This window comes from Hylaeus anthracinus, unplaced genomic scaffold (genome assembly GCF_026225885.1).
Source record: "Hylaeus anthracinus isolate JK02 unplaced genomic scaffold, UHH_iyHylAnth1.0_haploid 0, whole genome shotgun sequence".
NCBI classification, from domain to species: domain Eukaryota; kingdom Metazoa; phylum Arthropoda; class Insecta; order Hymenoptera; family Colletidae; genus Hylaeus; species Hylaeus anthracinus.
The window spans coordinates 18,271,453-18,292,524 of record NW_026533254.1 but is presented as its reverse complement, the minus strand read 5'-3'; the positions used below and the strand labels follow the sequence as shown (position 1 = coordinate 18,292,524).

Genomic DNA, 21,072 nt, shown 5'->3' with positions numbered 1-21,072 from the left:
ATCGTCACGAATAAAAAAAAAAAAAATTGGCAACGCTGTTGCGGAATACTCCTAGTTGAAAAGTTTCGTTGCGTTCCTTCGCGGAATCGATCAGCCGTAATTCGATCGAGGACTCGACCGGAGAAGCGACGGTAGAAAGTTAAACGAAAGAAATCGCGGCTTTGTGCTCAGGGAGTTTCGCGACGGCTCCGCACTTAATACCTTTAATATCGGCTTTTATTAAAATCTTGCGGCTGGGGGAGGGGGGAGGGTGGGGTGAATCGACAGAGACGGCGAAACAGCACGAGTTTAATAAAAGCGAAACAAGCGAGCGAGCTGGCCAACCGACGACGACGACAGAGAGAATATTTATCGAAGAAATAATTACAGGCCGGCCCTAGCTGCATCTTATGACCATAGAGTTGTTCGCGAATTCTGTATACATACTCCGATTCCGGTACCCGGTGCAACAGGGATGCGCAACACGCTAAACGAACAGAGTGTCTGTGATTGTTGCAAGCTATCTTAAACGAAGCGAATATCATGCATCGATTTCATTTTTCCTTGGAAAAATCAACGTTTTTGACGAAAGCCCGCTCAATTACGACTACGATTGATTCGGTTTGCGAGAACATTTAAGTTGCGCACCCCTGAAGCAAAGGAACGTTACGCGAAAGCAAATCTAACCACACGTTACGGTCGATGGGTGTCGAATGGGAACCCGCCACCCAGCGGGATTTAATCTACGCGAGTATTTACGGCGACTGATTCCGAACTGGTTTTCGAGAAGGAAACGCTTGTGAGTATCTGCCGTTCGTAGCGAGACTCTGGATCGTCGGTCGAGCGTAGCACCTCTCGAATCTCTCGTAGAAAGAACTTGGTTCTCCTTGATGGAACGAGGTGTTGCAATCAAGAAAGAAACTCGAAAAAATTAGAAGCATGCCAATCTGGAAGAATCTTGGCGTTTTCTTTTCTTTTTCTTCTGTCGTTTCTTCTTTAAATGCTTCGATCTCGCGTTAAGATTCTCTTGGGTGAATAGTTGTTTTAAACGTAACATACACCGAAGGCGGAAGGTTCAAGGTAATATCCGAGCAAGGTAAATAATTCTTCCGAAGGGCATATACGGTATACATTTCTCGAGATTTGTATTCGAGGTGCGGTGGTAGGCAGCAGAAGAGGCAAGAAGGTCGATGGACGATCGTAAATCAGAACTTACCGCGGAGTTTGAGAAACGTCTGAAAGGGTGTGCAGGTCGGCGCGGTCTGAGATTCCCTTTGAGTTTTCGAAATACCCGACCGACTCGTCGTTGCGGTACACCGTAAAAAGACCAGGAAAATCGAGAGGCTCGAAAGTACGCCCGTACTTCTTTCTTCCCTTCTTTCGGTCGTCTTCCACCCTCGTCGCCGGGGTGTCTTGCGTCGCTTCGGAGTACGCAACGTGACTGATTTATTTCCAAACTGCCGGCGAAGTGGCTGCGCCTCAGAGAGAACCGCGATCGATGACTGGAAGACCCCGTACTTTCCATTTCTTGACTCGTATTCGTTGTCATCGATCGAAAAATATTTGTCGTTCTTTCGTTCGATCGATCTAAAAATCGCAATCACGAGTCGTAATTAACGACGTCGAAATCGGTGAACTTCGGGGTCCAGCGTGGCGCGGCGGGAGCGAAGTGACCAATTACAAGGCGCGACGGAGACGTTGCCCTCTAGCTGTTTGCTCTCGAGGGTTGCCATTTTGATGGAGCACTTAATCGAAATTGAGGGGGATGTAGTTCGATGTGTATCCGTTAAGAGAGACCGAGCGAGCAACAGCAGCGGCGGTCTCCGTCCACTCCAGCATCCGTCACCGGGGAATTATGTACATCCAATAATTCAAAATCATGGCCGCCACATTAAGGTTTAGTTCGTCGCGTTGACGTTAGCCTGCGCCCGGCAAACTCGACAAAACTAATTTAAACTTCCGATCCGTGCCGTTGCGCGCGCCGCCACAACCCACGTGATTTTGATAATTCGGTTAATCGAAAATTCGGGAGAAGTTTGCTTTCTATCGGCAAATCTAATAGCATTCGGTGGACGGTGTTTTTCTAAAAACGAGTGCCCGGAATACCAAAGGCATCGTTTGTTCTCGTGGAAACGGCTGCGACGTTAAACCAGTCTCACTCTAGGCTATTCTAAACAAAAACTTGGAACTAACCGTGGCTTGTATTCGCGCGAGGAAACAACTTAATTATCCTGATCTAAGAATGCGTTGCGATGTGTAATCGCGCTACGAACTTAATGGAATTAATTTAAAGTTATAATCGAAGATGTGTTCCCCGCGCGCGCGCGGCGGCGGTCTTCTCTCCTCGTGATTTCGGTGGTCCGTTTAATCGAAATTCAAACGGATGCACTTTGGTATGGATATCCATTGGGAGAGTCTATTTGGTGGAGAGATCTGCGGAATCTATACCTAACAGTCTTAACTTACGATACTGATACCGAATTCACGAGCCTCGAGATCGATGCGTTATCGTTCATCGTAGAATCGTCGCCGCGATACTGTATCAGAATCCAATTAACCATCGGATCCCGTTCCAAAGGAAGGATATTTCCGGTTTCGGACTGCAGCGGATGAAGGGTCCCTTTGACGAATCCACGCGACTATAAGAATTTTGGAATTCATTTTTCTCTGGATCATTTCACGTCGAATCCATCACTTTTCGTAATCTACACGCGGTTGTCTTGTTCGTAGCGGTAGGAATTGTTAAATCGAAAAGTCAGAAAACGTGAACGTTCCACCGAATTCGCAAAATCCTATAAATCCACATATCGACATGAGGGCAGGGTCGCTTCAGACACGACGTTCGTATTTACCCAATAATCATGCTTGAAAATGTTGAATCTCGGCAAACGTCGTTCAACGGCGGACGGCAACTTGGTGGAACGGAGAACGATTGCCACTATCGATTTGCGAGGCGCCAGCGAAATTAACTCAACGTCCGTCAACGCGGTGTCGAACGCGAAGGTCGACGGAAGTAACGGATGAGGCCCGTTCCTTCGACGTACGGTAACGTCGAATCCCGGGCTGGAAGCGGCAAGAACTATACTATACGTCCGATCGACGCATCGTCAGTCATCGTAGCGAACAGACGAGTAAAGATTTTCACGGCAGAGGGATTGGCCGAACTCTCGAATTACGCCGTACGACGTCGACGACGTCTCACTTGCCGCCTGAAGGTTTCACCGTCTTCGAGCAACTCTGACGACGCGACGCCGAACTCGAGCTGCTCGAGGCATCGCGGACGCCCACCTCCTGGCTGATAAATTACGTAGAAAATGTCACCGGTCGTAATTTCTGCCGAGCTGTCGAGCCTCGGGGTTCAATTTGGCCTCGGGATATCGCTAGCAATTCTAACTCTCGTTACTCGACTCGAGACATTCGCTGAACGACACATTAGATGGATTTACTTACTCGTTACCTCTCAAAGAAGAAGAAGAAGAAGAAGAAGAAGAAGAATCGATCGCGCCGTTCCAAAATTCAAAATTCAAATTTAATATAATTTTCATCCAAGGTGCGAATAGTAGTCGATGTCTGACCACGCGTCGTCCTATACCACTTCTCGCGCTTACCATGCCCGCGGGTTATACGGAAAAATCCCAGACAACGCTCGCCGAACCACGCGAGCCTTTTACCGTCGTCCGGTCCTTTGTAACGTACAACTTTCAAACAACCAGCCAATTCCCACGGATGTAGGACACAGTTCCGTCATCGAGACCACGAACTAGCGAAACAAATCTACCAGAAACGAACGAACACGAGCTGGCCGATGGAATCGTTTCGAAACAACGCCAACGATCAGTTTCGTCGCAATCGAATCGTTTAACACAAATCCAACTTGCGATTCTTTATCCGTACATTTTAAAAAGGAAAGAAATGTTTGCTTTCGCGTTTACAGATAATAAATTTATCTTTTTTAGTAACGCGTTACGGAGTATTATTGGACGATCCGGCGATGTGTGGCAAAGTTTCCCGTTTGCCTATGGGTTTGATGTCCTCGGGGAGCCCTCCTTTCGGGCGGTCGTAGTGTATCCTGCGGTTTTCGGTTGAATACAGTCTCTTTGATGAAGTACCGCGGAGTACCGACGGTCGTTTGCCAGGATTACGATAATCGTGAACAAAGTCCAAACTTACGCGTTACTTGGCACGAGTATCCTCGCCGCTACGTCAATATTTTACCAGTGAGATTTAATATCGAACGATGGAGAGTCACCTGCTGGCTGCTGGTAACATTCATCGAAACTGATTCGAATTCAAATTTATTCGATTATTTAGCCAACGGGTAAAATCCCATTATTATTCACGAACAGTCTATACAAATTATACGAGTATAAAAACATCAGATGGGAGTTCCTTGGCGCGGACGTAAAAATGACGGCTCAACGGATCGGAGAGGTCGGTGTTCGCATGATAGCACGGGTCTGAGGCGGATCCGTGTCCCAGAGCCGCCTAAGGCGCGTCGGGGATTAGGCCCATGTATAATTTAAGCTCCGCGTATCAATCGCCGAAGGGCGAGTACGGCTGGAGGAGCAATTCGCGTATCTTCAGGGAGGGTTGGGTGGCTGGCTCGAGTCGAAGGCCTAAGGGATGATTTCCCAATGGGTTGAAGCCGATGAGACGACGCTGCTGCTCCTAGGCTTACGGTATACAGAGAGTTTCGGGAGCTAGCGTTTATACCTACGGAGTCTGCGGGTAAATTTTAACGAAACAACGCCCTCTTACCAATGAAAGTAAGTCGAAAAACGTTCTTGCTGGAATTATTTTGAATTGTATTAAATCGAATAGTTTTCGAGAGAGCGTCTGGTAATTTTAACAGTATTTACGAGTATCGCTATTTACGAGCTCGAAAGTCGCTGGAACGCAAACCGCGTAGTCGCAAAGTCCTGATTACCCGATATCCAAACAGAACATCCCTAAACTTACTCTTACCCAGTGGTCCCTCTGACCAAGTTCAAAGAAACCGAACCCCATGAACGCGACTCAACATCAAACAGGAGCTCGCAGTCCCCTCGACGGAACTAATCACCGCTCGTATACCTAGCTGTTACGCAAAAAAGATCAAAACTCGATTACGCGTGGACCGCTAATTACCGAGAATCAGGGTAAACGCCACCGAACCTCTCTGTGTCGACGAGCTCTCCCACTTTTCTCCTCGACCCGGACGAACTTGGAGGGGTTGTGTTTGTACGCAGGTGTTGGCAGAGGATCGAGGGAGTCCCTTCCAAGCCGTAGTTCTCCGTGGCAATTTACCAATCGGCTTTATTAAGTTTTGCTGCCTCCAATATGGCGGAGCCAGGAGCAGAGTAACTCGATCGAGCGATCCTACCGCGTTCGCTTCCCTGCGACTCTATGGCTCCCGATCCTTACCAGGCCGACACAGTTGTGGTATCTTCGAGGAAAACTTATTATAGGTCGATCAACTTCCTCATGAATAACATTAGGTGGGATCATTATACGCGGATATAACGCGAATCTTGTGAATTTGGGGAAATGGAGTTTTTCTGGCCGGGGGATTACTTTGAATTGCCGTGGATCGTGGCGAGTCACGAGTCGCGAGTGATTGTTGCCAGCGAAAGAAAAAATTGTTTATCGCCGTTGCTTTCGGACTAAATTGCTCGAGCATTCGAGGATTCTTACGACCGTGCTTCTCTATGCAGATTGGAATTCCACGTTCGCAGAGATTCAGCGCCATAGATGTTATTATTATCGTTTGCGAACGTTTAGTTCTCGTTGATAAATATTTGCTTAATTTTGTCTCCTAATTCGAATAGAATGTCGTAAATCCACAGCCACGACTCACAGAATTTTCCGATAAGGAAAAACTGCAGGCGTGCAGGTACGGCGCGACGCTTGTTGAAATCAGGCGGTTTCCGTTGTTCCTTGCTGCTTATCTTGGCGGGCCGTTAGCCGGTCGAGCAGCCCGAACGATAACCTAGCGACGAGCACGAGAAAGGACAATGCAGGTTCGGTGCATTTTTTATGTTCACGTGGTGTAACTAACGCAGGCCGGTTTTACGGACGGCCCTAAAGGGCCGAGGTGTTCGCTCACGGACGGCGCTGCGCGCGCGCGTTTATCGAGCCCAAGCCCGTAAACCCTGGCCGACGTTTCGCCCGGGAAATGTTTCATGAGGCGGCTGTGTTCTAGCTGGTGAACAGAGCTCTGGTAACGAAGACAAAATCGGCTGAATAGAAACGCCGCGAGAGCGCTTAGAAAAGGAACGACTCGCCGCTCAGGAATATTTTATTCGGCCTAACCGCCGCGGAACCTCGAGACTTCTCGAGAACGGTTATCGTTTCGTTTTAAACGTTTTCGAACGGCTACGTTGAGGGTTTCGTAGTTTCAGTTACGTTATAGCTGCGCGACGCCTATTTTATTTATTTCTCAAGGCATACCCACGGTTTCGCTCAACGATACTTTTAAAACTTAAGATACTCGGGACCTATTACTTATTTTTACTGTGCCGAACACGTGTACAACGAAAGGACAAAAGTAACGCGAGTCCATTGGGAACAACGCAGCGTTTAGTTGTAAGCGCAGTAGAAGAGGTCGAGTTAAGGTTAGCTAGGAGAGAAATCGTCTTTCTGTAAAATTGGCTGCGATTCTGTGACCACACCCGAAAGTTTACTGTCGACCCCCTTGACGTTTCTCCTTCCTCGTGAACGTATTTCCTTTCTCTCGCTAATTAAACCTAGCTCGGAACTATCGCATGTCGCTGCCAACGGAAAATTATTGTCGCGTACCTGTGTAACCTGTTAACGCGCACATTTTTCTCTTTTAAATAGAATTTCGGAGACTCGATTTCAGACGAATCAACGGCTATTTCCAAAAAAAAGTTCTCGCCTCAGGTATTCATCGTAATTATTGTTTACGTTTCGTGCTTCGAGTCTCGGCGTTTCCATACATTCTTTCATCGAATCGAATGACTCGTATAAACGATTTTTAGAAAACGGATATGGCTGTACGCGATACAGATTACTCTAAAAGCGATTGGTTAATTATTTATTCAAACTGCAGACTCGATGTTCCTTTTTGCCTTCAGTGATCCAAACCGATTCGATACCTTTCCCAGCTGGTCCGCTGGCAGTGTAGCCGAATTAAACCATTAATCGATATCGGAAAGTGCTTCCAGCAATATTGCCTCGGAGAATATAGCGCGAACGGTCGTTACTCTGTCAAACGTACCGAGCAGAAATCGCGGTCGTCTCAGCCGCCGAACTTTCCAAGAAATTCTCGGGGTTTCCTGCGGAGAATCGTGTTGCGTTATCGAGAAGCCGGTGATCTGGCCCACATCGTACAATTTAATTCGTGATTTCTCCTTAACCTCTTTCTGTACCTCTAAGCATCGTAGAAACGACTTTCGTGCCCATTGGAAATTGAAAGCTTCGGGGAGTCGATGTTTAAACGTCGAACAATTTCTTCGAAAATTGATCGGAGAACTTTTAAACTTGGACTGCCGAATAAGTACATGGATCGATCATTAGTTATTTCAAGGCCCGGACGAAGGTTCGAAATCGGGAGGTGTTCTCGACGAACGATCGTAGGCGTATATCTCGAACAATTTTCTAGAACAATTCGTAGAAAATTAAAACGTTCCCTTAGGAAAGTTAAAGTTTGCGATACCCCGGGGCGTGTCTCGAAGATTACGTTTCGATCTGTGCCGTTACAGCGAATCGGACGGTTCTCGTTCGATAGCCGGCATCGTTTTCGGGCAAATGCAAAATTCGATGACTGGTTGGACGAGTAATTGCAAGTGGAACGATGCTTTCTTCGCATCTCGACGAAAAAAGAAGGCGATGAAGGAGAGGGGAGCCAATAAAGCCGAAGAGATCAGCCTCGTAGCTAACAGCGGAGCTCGACGGTCGAGCAGCCAAGCGTGAGACTCCATTTCGGCTCGGAATCGTATCCAGGCAGCCAGCTAATACGAGATCTCCCGATTTCGGCGCGAGGAATTGCAAGGAAAATCGTCGATCTGGCCGCGTTACTATGACCCACTTGCGAAACTGCTGGCCCCGATGATTTCTCGACCGGTTTTCGAACAAACAGCGACCGCCTAGACGACGCAGTCAAGCAAACTCCCTCCGGATTAATATTGGCACGGCTCTTGTTTTCGCGCATCCCACGATAAATCAAACAATCCATCGGCCAAACCGCGTTTCCCGCCTAAATTCCCTTCGATTCTGCGAACGGAAGTCCTCTCCTCGAGTCCAGTAAACATTCGCGGCGGATTCTGGACGCCGCGCCGCGCCGCGCCGTACTGTCTGTCGTTTATTCGAAATCTTTTCGTTCGCGTTTCTTCGCGACAAACGTTTGATATTTTACACGGAATTAAAAAGCAACTTGCGTTGCGGTTGAAGTGTAGTCGAGCTAATTTTTAAACGAGAAAGCGCGTAACGGAGACTAACGAATTCAACGAAACGAGAAACGTTTAAAAAGCATCGTCTCGAAGATCCTCCCGTTAGAGGTCTATCGGATTACATATACAATTCTGCCACGGCATTTTTCCTTCGGCGACGTAACTCCTCGGGGCTTTCAATTACAATTTATCACTCGAGTTGCTCGACTCGGCTCGGCACCGAGCTGATCCTCCGTCAGCTTTAAAAGACAGAACGGAAAGGGGTGCCGAGAGGAAGGCAGGTAGAAAGGCGAAGGCATGTAAATGTTCGCGACACCGATGCTTAAGGCGAACCGGGGACACTGGAGAGCTCATACGGGGGTGACAGGCGACCCTAATATTTTCTTTGGATGGTGCTTTAAGCCCACGCCTCGGCACGGCTGAAGAGCTGAAGTGGCAGCACTCGTGCGACGGAACGATACAGCCTGTAGATAGTTGGACTACGGAACGGTTCAAAGGGATCTTCGACTAGATATAGAGCCATCATAATTATCCGAATAACCATTCCGTGATAAAACCGTTCTTCCTTCGAGGCGAACGATACTTTTGAACAAAACTATATCTAACGCTTAAAAGACTCGAGAGCACCGAATGGAAAAACCGCGACAGCGATCCGTTTGGTAGCTTCGATCCTTTGAAGTGGACTATTCCGGTCTTGGCTTTCGTTGGTCTTCTTTCGACGCAAAAAATTCTTCGCAATCATCGTTTGTAACACAGTCAAGTCTGTGCCATCTGCAGTTGACCGGGTGGAATTCTTTTTGCTTCGGTACTTTAGGTTTCCAACATTCGGAAGACTCACCGGAGACTTAACACAGATAGGAGAACCGATGGCAACGACCTATTTCCGTCCGTTCATTTTGAGAGCGACTATTACAAATGTAATCGCAAAGAAATCTCTGCACAACTCTGTCACGTAAACGATTCGTAACGCGTCCGATAATTTTCTATCGCTCCTTCCTGTCGAAAAATCGGATCGACATCGAGCCGTTCGCAGTTTCTCTCGTCTATCCGTCGATAGTCCTTTGGATTTTGCCAGGAACACGAGCGTAGGGGACGTCGAGAGCGCGATTGGTCGTCAACGACCGCAACGCGACCGCCATCACCGCGATCATCGGCATCCTCTCCGAGTTCCAGCGCGTTAATGGGTATTGCGATTGGTTCGGAAGATTCGATTCTGATTTAGCAGGGCCTACCACCAAGGCGAATTGTTCGTCGGCGATAATAACGCGGACATGCGGCTTTAAAGCCGTTCCGTTCGTCGAATCACTGCTCTCGATTATAACGCGGATTACTTTTTCCTTTCTTACGCTTTATCGGTGTAGTTTCGGTCCATCGATCGTTATACAATTCATTTTACACGAACTTTCCTTCCATCGGGTACGATCGATCCGGTGACTGCGATCCCTGCGAGCCGTACAGGCGAAATCTGTATTTGATTCCACTTACGATTCCTGTTTCCAGCTTTCCGCGAGTGTCGCTTATTCATCGTACCGGAAAGTCAGAAATCAAATCCCGATAAGCACGGGAAGTAGATTCGTTCGAGAATCGATGAAACCGGGGAAAGTCGAATCAATCTCGGTCCATTAATCGGCACAGAATTCGCATCGAGCGTGACGCTGGCCTCGGTATCGATTTATTTGACGCTCGGCGTAAGCCTTGCCAGCACATTTTCCAGATTTTCTCGGCGATTCTTCGACATTTCAAACGCAATGACGTTCACCTCGATGTCGACGCCGACGCTCCGAACGAGAGTATAAACTGTGTCAGCGTGGTTTTAACCGATTTGCGGTTTTAACTCGTCTCGCGCGCGCGAATACCTGCAATACCTTCCTTCGGAAGTTGGCAGCGATGGGCCATTCATTGGCTGCGGAAGCTGTATCGTCGAATGCCTATGGGATTCCGTAAATTCTTTGCCACCAGTTCGTTGCACGCGTGGCGGTTTAAACTTCACCGTGAGACTCGGCGTTCGACGGTTCCGTTCGCCCCGTTCCATTCCGATAAGCGTCTTCCACGTCTACCGCATAGTTTACCTGTTATAAAGGCATCGATGATAGAAATGGATTTTTTTAGACTCGCCGAGTAACGAAAATTATGCGATGCTTCTAATAGTTTGATCGGCGACTAGAGAATAGGGTTCGTCGTGAGGATTTTTTTCGCTGTGTCGACGATTCGGTCCATTTCTTCCGAGCGTCCAGTCGACGAAGATCCCCCTCGTCGAACGGAATTCCCTTGACGCAGCGGGAACGGCAGCGGAACGGCAGCGGAACGGCAGCGTCGAAAAATATGACAAAGCGAGCGACGCGGAAAAGAGGACCAAGGGTCGATGAAAACCGAAAGTTTGGAGCGTCGAGGAAGGGACAGCTAGTCTTCTCCGTGATCGATTCCGATGCGTTTCCGGTCAGCTGATCGAACAACGAGACGCGAGATGAAATCCCTCGGAACGTTGGAGCCGACCGAGCGAAAATTGAGGCTTCCCTTCGCGTCCCTTTTAGTTTTAGCGTTCGGTGAAAGCCCTTTTACTCGCAGTGGGCTTTGACTTTTCGGGGCGAACCTTCAGCGAGAACCGAAGCTTTAAAGAACACACTCTGTCCTTGTGACGCTCAAACGCAACCCTCCGACCCGTTCTTCCGGCTGCTGGAAAATTAACCCGCGCCCCTTTTCTGGTATGCTTAGGTCGGCGAAAGGGTTCCCCGTCGGAGCATTCCAGCTTCTTCGCGAACGCGAAACAAACGAACTCGATCTAATTCTTCCTCAAACGCAACGTGTAATTAACGCGTTACACCATCTTGGAAATGTGACAACCGTGATTCTATAGAGATTAATGACGGTAGAATTACATGCCTGAAAAGTTTGGGTATGCAGCGCGTAAATACATTTATAAAAAAGAAAGCAACTTCTCGTTTCATCTAAAACGTAGTCGTTCGATCTTTGTCGCGTCCTCTGCCTCGGAGAAGCCTCTAACTTTTACCGCCGAGGAGAAGCGAAACAGGCTGCGAAATCGTTAATCGACGGGAGCCTCGCGTGAGATTATTGAAATTTCCCGGCGCGTCGGCGTTGTTCGCTCGTCCTTCCTTTTTTCCTGTTGTGTAAGGCAGGAAGTACCGGAGTAGGAGTCGATTGCCGAGTTACGAAGTAAATTGAAACTGCAACGACAAAGCCACCGTGCTTTTCACGTTTGTTTTTCTCCGCGAGTCGAGCAATTTTCCGGTGCGCGGTCGAACGCATAACGAGGCCGAACTCGATTGTCGCTAAATTTTTCCAAATTTTTTTTCATTCGCTCACGTATGATCAAACTTGACAGTTTATCCGTAGGTCGATTATGCTCCTTTGAGCTTAATTTTCTCTGGTACTGTCCGTTTCTCGTCGGCGTGCGGAATTCTTCGTCGAACGGGTCGACGACCAGCTTCGATACGTCGATTCGGCTCGAAAACAGAGTGGATTTCTGGTCACGAAATACCCGACAGCTTCGTTTTACGTTCTTGTCAGAATTCTATCATTCGTTTCTCGTCTACAACGAGGGAGTCGCCTCGCGATACATCATTTTCCCGACATTCTGCTCGCACGTATACAAGCGCGAGCACTTTCTCCCAACCCGTGTGTCCAAGTTAATATATGTAGATAGCCCAGCCCAGGTAGATGCGAATATTGCAAACATTGATGTAAAGTACAAACATCCTATTCCTCGGCATTGTTCGTCGTCCACGTGTTGATGCCGAAGGATAACGCGCGCTTCATCGAAACCCAGCAAATTGAAAGGGAACGTCGTTTCGTCGATACCTTTGACGCATATGGCATGGATACGCCGTTTCCTTGACGACTCTTCTTCTTCGAATTAATTCCGCTTTGGATACAACGTGGGGGTGAAACGAGGGATTCACCGCTGGATTTTTCAAGGAAAGTTCGATCGAAGAGTAAGAACGAAAATGCGCTGGTCGCCGTTAATCTAGTATTCTATATTATTTTCTTTACGATATTTATATCTACGGCGGAAATAAAATTTACATAATTCGCGATCGATCGGCCAGAAGAAACGACCCAACTACGATTGCTCGTCGGAAGCGAGAGCCGGTAATTGGAACGTTCGGTGGAATATAAACAGCCCAAGTTGGCTCGCTGTTTCAATAATTGATATCGCTTAATTGCGTGAGGCCGTCGGAGAGCATGATTTTTCACGTCGACGTTGCGCCCGAAAACGTTCGAGTGTTTGATTTGCAGATTACACGTGAAACGTCCTCGGACTGCCGCACCGCGAGAACCGGGACAGTTTACCGTGTCACGGATCTTCCATCAAGGCGAACAAACTGTGGCCTGGTTACGATCGACCACCACCGACGGAGGCTGCTTCGTTCATGTAGAAGGTTATACAATTTGGAGGTATCGAAGGAAAGGAAAAAACGACATTAATCCCGAGGCAAAGGAAAGATACAACAATCGCGATTCGACTGCAAGTGAGATCGACGAAAATTAATTGTTTATCTTCAAATTCCTCAATACTTAAAAAATGTTTTCCGTCGGTGTCCGTCACAGCCGAAAAGTAAGTAAAACAACGAGTTAGGAGCAATCGTTGTTGAAAATATCGTGATACCAGTGTCGAGCTGCAATTTTTAGTGAAACATCTGCCGAACGCAGCGGTTTAATTCTGACGCGAACGGATCGATTGGCTCAGCCGATCGCCACGAATTAGCAAACTTCGAATCGAAGCGTTTTGGACGCGAGCCTAAAGCCGACAGATTTTTGCGCGCTTCAAAAACACCGAGGCCATTCGTTTCTCCCGCGGGAGGTTCCCAGTGCCTGGCCACCGCCGAAAAGAATTTCGATGAAAAGCCTGGCATTTTTTCTGAATATTACCTCACCGCCGGGATCGCGTTTTTCCTCTGCGTTATTTCGTCAGGAATCTCTGCCAAGAATTTGGTTGGATTATAAAAGTTTGCTGGGGATTATTTGGGGAATCTGCACCAACGCGGTTTCCCAGTTCCTTTTGTTGCGTTTCCCTCGACACGGCTGCACCACGAATTGCCGTGTAGGATTTTTGGAAACAAGAAGCTTCGCTTTAGTGATTCGATGGAAAGTTTCTTGCCGCGAATAGTCGTTTGCTGTAATCGATCGATCACGTAATCAGCAAATTTGACCGACCTCGAGATAACAACAGTCAATTCGTCGATCGTAAATTTCACATCGCTAAACGAATAATGCAACGTTGATGGACAACAAGGTAGACCCGGGGATTGGCTCAAAGGGGATGTAAGATTATCGTATTCACCGCACCCTTCCGTGAAGATCACGAGTTACAAGGGTGAAGCCGATTGAGAGATTTTTCAGAACCCCTTCGATGAGTCCGAAGGGAGGGTTTTTGGTCGTGTGAAGTAGGGTATTTACTGGTTACTAGCAGGGAAGGGGGGCTATCAACGTTTCTTTGTATCGTTTGTCGACTCGAAAAAAACGCCTGGAAGTGTTTAGTATTTCCTCGTCTCGCGTCTAGAACTCACTCCTCGTTGCGATCCAAGATGAGCAGTAGATTCTGGCGATACCCGATCAGACACCTCGGCAGATTCAGTCGTGCCGCCGCATCGCTCGAATGCCAAGTAGATTCGGTCAGCCGTTGGTCAGACATCGCGTATCCATTCGCGACGCAAAGATCGTCGAATCGTACGGCTACCCGTCAAGATAGATTTAATTTCACGGTCTCCAATTTAAACATGTAGGACGCAGCTCTCTCTCTCTCTCTCTCTTGACATTGATTTATTTTGATAGTAACCTCTCCCGTGATACGGACATCTTCAACCGCTATATGTCATCGTGTATGGTCGTTGGATTGGTGATTGGTTTTTCGTCGAGCAAGGCAAAGACCATTCAAAGAATTTCGTTTCTCGGAACTTTGGTACCGACATCGAATGGAGGTCTTTGACATCGAATTCACGATAGGCTTGTCGCGTATACAACTTTTTTACCAGCGTTTGCGGGTTGGAATTTACATAAACGTTTCTTCGATGCCAAAACGTGCTCCCGTGTTTGTGGTGGAAATTAAGCCGAATAGTTTCATACGTTACCGCGTGTTTGAGGAAAGTTGGTAATTATTCCGAATACTCGACGTACATTTGCTCGATGGTATGTAACGAAGGAAATATTTGCTCTCGTACGTTGTTTTCGGTTCTCATTGTTCAGCTGGAAGAGTCTACGTTTCCGTCCACGTACTTTTGGATAGGTTATGGAAAAGTGGTCACAATTTGCACGTACGCAAACGGAGAAATTATAGCGACGATCGGTTGCTTTTTGAAAGCTAAGTTTCAGCCCACTCGGCGGTAGCACGATTTCTAGAGCAAAAAGTAGTTGACACCGGAAAATAAGATTTGCTCTTGGCCGATATTTCGAATGTTTCGATGTTGGAAATCGATATCGAGTGCTCGGAACAGCTTGTTTCGCCTTCGCTTTGACGTCGTAAATTCTCTAAAAGTGGTACAAGCTGTGAATTGAAATTACCACTCGTTCGATACATTCAGATTTTTCTGCAAGCAGCAGGCAGCGGTTCGCGAAACAGCGACGAGTTGCTCAAAATGCAGATCGCGGAAAGCACGCGGTACGCGGCCACGTGTAATGCAATATTGTACAAGTTTGCGGAAGTTTCGGTAAGGGAAGGCTTCCGTTGACACGTGAGACCAGACAGTTGAATATTACATGCGGTGCTCGCAATGTTCTCTAATGCCGGAACGCCGCTGGATGTTTCGCGGAGAGAACAAGGCGCGTCGTTTCTTCTCAAAACGAGAACATCGATCCTCGTGAAAATAGGCGGTCGCTTTGGTCCGTGTAGTATTCCAAAAGCAACCGTGCTCGAGGTGGTAGACCGGTGCTTTCGATCGAAATAAAAGTTAGCAGACGTATACGTGCAACTCTTTTACTATTACTATTTACTCTTTTACTATTTATGAAATCGTTGGTTCTTCGTTTTTCGACCTTGATTTTTCCCCGTTTAATTTCGTTCGCGAAGCGCAAACTTTTCGACAAACGATCCCTGTAGCAGATTGCATCGCGAAAATTCTTGCAAGTCGCTGTTCGTTTTACCCCTCCTATCCTTCGCTTTTTCGCAGGGTTTAATAACGCGTCTCGCGGAGGAATTCAATTTTCGCGATCCTTCCAAGACTGACCGAGTCTAGAGATGCTAACAAGTTAACAGTGCTTTTCGCAAAAGATTTGCGAAAAATTTCTTGCTTCTACGTTCACGCGTTGCCATGGCCAAAGCCGGACTCGCGGATCCCGCTTAAATATTTCCGGCCACACGTGGCACGTGGACTATAAAAAAGCGAACGAAGTAATTGAAAACTTCGGACCGCAGGTTTATAGTTTATAGCCATCCCTTCTGTATATTTCAGAGAACCGCGCATGGCATTTTCTAGTATCCGCGATCCTTTCTCCAGACACGAAGTATGTATATCCAGCGAGAAGCGGACACGCGTACGCGTTTCGATATACGAATTCATATGAAAATGCGAGAGGAGGATCGGCGAGCACCCTTTGCGCGTTTACAGTTTTTTTCTCTCCACCCTTCTTAACCTTTATCAGCTTTTCATCCAGGCACACGAGGAGCCAAGCTTTCCCGCGGGATAACTTTCGGCTGACGCGATGTCGCAGATCAATCATGCTCGATGGAATTACGTAACGAGTTGGTAACGATAATTTCGCTCCCAGCTGCACAGGATGCACCGGATTGCTCGCACCGTTGCAGCCGACACATCGAACGCGCACACGGCTGAATAGAGTTGGAAGGAAGGGTGTTTTCCAAAAGAAAAATAGCGGGGATGTAGCTGAAATATTTGGACAAGAGCGACTTTTTCTGCAATCCTTCGCGCTTCGATTCGCCGATTAATTTAATTACGCAGTTTACGAAAACGGGCCAATTTGTTTCGAACGAAGATGAAAAAGGTGAAAAAAGATGAGAGAGAGAGAGAGAGAGAGAGAGAGAGAGAGAAAGAGAGAGAGAGAGAGAGAGAGAGAGAGAGAGAACTGTGGGCAGGCGTGTGATGAAAAGTTCGCGCTGGCTCCGAGGCCGCGTCTCTTTCTGTCTTGTTCGAGGGAATTTCGAGGCACCGGCGCCGAAGGAACGAATAGAAGTTTTTTAAAGAACTCAGTGCACCCCTCGGTACAAAGTTTACCGTGAAACGCGAGCAGAGCGAAGAGATATCGTCGAGAAAACGACGGAAAAAGAAAAGAAAATTCGAGGACGCACTCCAAAAGCCTCGATTAGAAGACGTAACGAGAAAGCGTGGGACCCTTGCCCTTAGGGACTCGCGAAGAAAATTCCGCAAAGGTTTCGTCGTTGGAATACTTTCTGAAATATGTGTCGCCCCATCCCTGTCATCGTCAACCAGTTGATTTTTCTCTCTCTTGCACTCTATATCCTCCCAAAACGTTCTACCGATTCTCGTCCTTCAGAGATGAATTAAAGGGAAATCTCGTGCCCGTGCACCCAACTTACTTACATCTCCACGGAATTGTTTGCTTGTACAAATTGGTTTATTCGAGCGGTGAGTTTCTGACGTTCAATTCCATTTGCTAGGGTAGAAATGGGAGCGAGAGCATGGAAATTTCTTCCTTTCGATCGGCGACGAGACTCCGTTCGTCTAAATGGCTAATCACGATGGCATACGGAATATCTTCAGCTGCTACGTATTCGATTACCTAGGCTTTTTAGTTATTCCGGTGGATTGTAAACCGACTCTCGTTTGCAAACTGTTTATGCAGTGGATAAACGGACGGACAGCTGGACGTTCCGTTCACCCTGAACTCGACGTCACCCCCGCATAAACCACCCTCGGGCAACAGCCCTTAACGCTAATGGCTTTCCGTGCGAGGTCGACTCGTGTTTCGCGTAGCCCTCGAGAAACTTGGCCCGCGAAATGTCTCTCGTAACCGGCCGATTATTAACGGGTCGAACTCAATTTTGCGCGCAGTTTAATAGCAACGGATAAAAATTTTAATTGCGCGGAACCGAAAAGGTTCTTGGTTGGGATTTCATGCTACGGAGCAACTTGGAAAGTTAGAAGAATAACGACAGGACTCGTCGTAAAACAGCACGCCCACGCATTCTAGCTGCAGAGCATTCGAATAAATTCTCCAGTCGATTCCCGACGCGCGTCGAACACTCGGACAAACTACCGAAACGAACCGTGGTCCGGAAGGCCGAACAGGGCTGGTCGGGTTGATCAGCGCGCGAAAGTCGGCCCGTTCGTCCCGCGGGGCCCATCGGAACGTCCCTCGTTGCTCGATTCCTCTTCTCATCCCTCTCCGTTGCTCGCGATTCTGTTCGAGTGGTTCGTGCCGAGTGTCGATCCTTGTTGCAGCGATTTCAAAACGCTTCGCCCTCCGAGCAACGAGAGCCAGTCAACGCCAACGAGGTAACCGTGACTCGCGCCGGGATTTTCCTTCCGCTTTTCTTCCCGTCCTCTGTCGGTTCTCCTGTTCCCCTCAAAGGATTAACTACCACCATTCGACGCGAAGACACGCCACTTATCGGCGAACGCGAGTTCAATGCTCAGCTTCCTCAGTGTCTCGAGATTCGTGGAGCAGGACTGAGCAACACAGCGAAAAGATCTGTAGCGTGTATCGACGTTGATTAGTCTCGAAGCGGATGGAATGAAAATTCAACGATTACTCGCTTAGAACGGAAAAAGACGTTAATTTAATCGATCGACCTACTCTCCGTCTTTGGTGCCGTAAAGATAACTAGGTCGTCGACTTTTATTAATTTCAGAACTCGAAACCAACTCGGTTGGATCGAGTGCTTTGCAATTGGACCGAACGTAATAACAATTTTAACGAGCGGTACTCGAACATGCCGAAAGGGAACACGGGTACTGTGCAATTGACTCACATTTGCAAGCATACGTTCAATTATTTTTTTGCACTGTAAATACGTTCGAAAGGGCACGTGTAATAAAAGACATATCGGTTACTTTGAACCGTGTAAATAGTAAAAACAAAAAAAAAAATTAAAATTGACCGCTAAAGTCCACAAGCCGTAAAACTTAACAGTTACGGAAATTGGATATTTCCTGGAAACCGTCGCGTACATTCGATGGCGAGCAGACGAGGCGAAGGGAATGCGGAGGATGCGCATTCGATCGCAACTTTCTGATCCTCGCCCCGATGGTATTCCGATCGCAGTATGTCGGTCTTTTCTCAAACAGGAAAGGGTGAAGTTCCGCAGCTCGAACGATAGAAAATTCCCGAAACCGATATTCCTTTCGAGTTTCGAAGTCGAGAGGCGAAAGCTCGTCCGGGGAACAACTGATCCGGAAGTCCTCGATGTTTCCATCACAAATATACCGCGTTCGTTCGAGATTCGCGGAAACTGAAACGGAAAATGAAAATGTGAAACGGTTCGCGAGAGTTCGGTTACCTACGAACGCGGAGTTTCGTAGTATATCGATTCGATTACGGTTCGATCGATGTGTTTCGGAGCGTTAATTATTTCTACATGAATTTTAGAGTCAAACGAGCGCGATAGTTAATGGGCAACTCCGATTTTCCGCGTTATTTTATTTCTGATTCTACAAATTGCGTCACCTTAAATGCCGGCACTTGTGCATCCTCGACTCACGAATCATACACCGTTCATCGTTCCCCGCCGTTACGATCCCGACAAAATCTCATCGCGCTACGAACGGCGATCAACGAAAACCTTGTTCCAACTTTTCTTTTCTCCTTGGTAGTTTTTTCGTTTTGCAGCAACCACGGACGACTCGGTTACCCTCCGGTTCCGGTTTTGTCGTCCGCGGATTCCTCCAGTTTCCTGGCGCGACGGATTTACGACGGAAGGCTGGACTGGTTTCGCGTCGTTAGCCGACGACCGAAGAATCCCAGACGAATGGAAAAAGTATCCTTCTCCTCCCCTGGCCTTGAGCCGTTTCGCTAGACGACTTACAATTTGTAGACGCAGGGAAAGAGGGAAGAAACATCCGTGAATTTTGCATTGTTCACTTGATATCGTGGAATATACGGCAACGCGATTCGCTGCAGCGACTTCTCCAAAGTTGCGTTACAGTTACATGACCTCTCGTTGTTCGGTCGAATCGACGTGACTGGTAGTTTCACAAATTAAAATTCCTTCGAATCGAATACGTCGACGCGTATACCTGTACTTTCGAAATATAAATTCAACGAATATGTACCTCCTTTGGTTATGGTTGGTAATACGTTATCGGATGAGTATTTGTTCGACCATACGAAGCAGCTTAATTTAAAATTAGCTTTATTAATTGTCTCTGGATTTCGACCTCAATTTTGGGATACTCTTCGGGAGCCATAATCTAAACGAGGAATAACGCGTTCGAATGGAACTAATATCGACGTTTTTCGGAAACCTTATTTGTCCGGAGATTTTGGAATCGCGCATTTCTCTCCACGCTTGGTTAACGCACGAACAAAAGGCTGATTAGCTCGATTGTGTATCGCAGTAGTTGCGCATGCACTCGACGATGCTCGACGCTGGCCGTTCCGCCGAGAGGTCGACCGTATCGCGTCGCAACCACCAAATTTACACTCGACCACTCACCCGATCCCACTTTTACTCCATTAATAATTAATTTGTTGTTTTCCCCCCGTGAAACGGCCGAGTATCCATAAACCGAGCAACACTCGCTACCGTAACGCTGACACAATTTTCGAATAGTGCCTCATCTTTTTAATTAGTCGCGCAACAACTGGTGCGGAAACTGTACAAAACAATGTCGAGTACGGGGCATTGTCGCGTTAAAAATCGACGAGTAATTCACACGAGAAACGTTTGGCCCGACCTCCTCGTTATTAATTCGGTGAACACTCGTTGCTTTGAAACTACTGCTACGACTTGGCTGACACACACACACACACACATACGCGCGCGCGCGGGTCTCTTTCTGGGCTTCGATGAAGTTTTTTTCCACTCAGACGCGTTCGTCGACTACGTAGATCTGTATTATCGATGTTAACGGGGCTCGCCTCGACTCGTGGTCTCATTAATTTGAAGAAGGCGCGCGCACAATGCACGTGACGCGTTTGTGAAGTTCGTATAAAGTCGCGATGAGTTATCAACCCGAACGACGATAAACCGGAGACGGCTGATTCGCTGTTCGAAAAACAGGTTCGAAGAAGGAGAATGTTTAGAATCGATCAATTTGTTCCGTATCGAGTGGTGGATTTGTTAATTTTCGAAATTGAATTTTTTTTGCATTCATATTTTGATACTACTTCACCGATGCACTCGCAAACTAGCACATGTTTATCGAGAACCAGGAAAAATTCGAGGTAGCCGTAAACGAATGGGAGGTCGGTTATCGAGCGGCGAGCGCGATGAACTGTTTAATTGAAAAGCGCTCGTGTTGCAGCCCCCAAAACGCATACCGCAATATCAATTGCCCCTGTCCGGGTCGGATCTCGTATCGAAGTATCAGAATAACCATACCGTGGCTCGATAATGAAATTCGCAAAAAAAATCGGCACTCGATTCGGTCGATCGCGATCAAAGCTTGCTCGTATTGTTTCCATCGGCGGTTCTCAAACTCCGTTTGTCGTAATAAAAAAAGAGAAAACGCTCGAAAGCTAGGCTCAATCGAGTTTGAGATATCCATCGAATTATAACTTTGTTCGCGTCGATGTCATCAGTTGAAACAAATTTCTACGAATTCGTCGATTT

General features: G+C 47.4%; 1 protein-coding gene across 3 annotated transcripts in view; it reads left to right on the top strand.

The window, feature by feature from the left end:
* The window catches only part of LOC128886276 (uncharacterized), a 120,124-nt gene that overhangs the window by 62,007 nt on the left and 37,045 nt on the right, over positions 1-21,072 (top strand). The window lies entirely within an intron of this gene.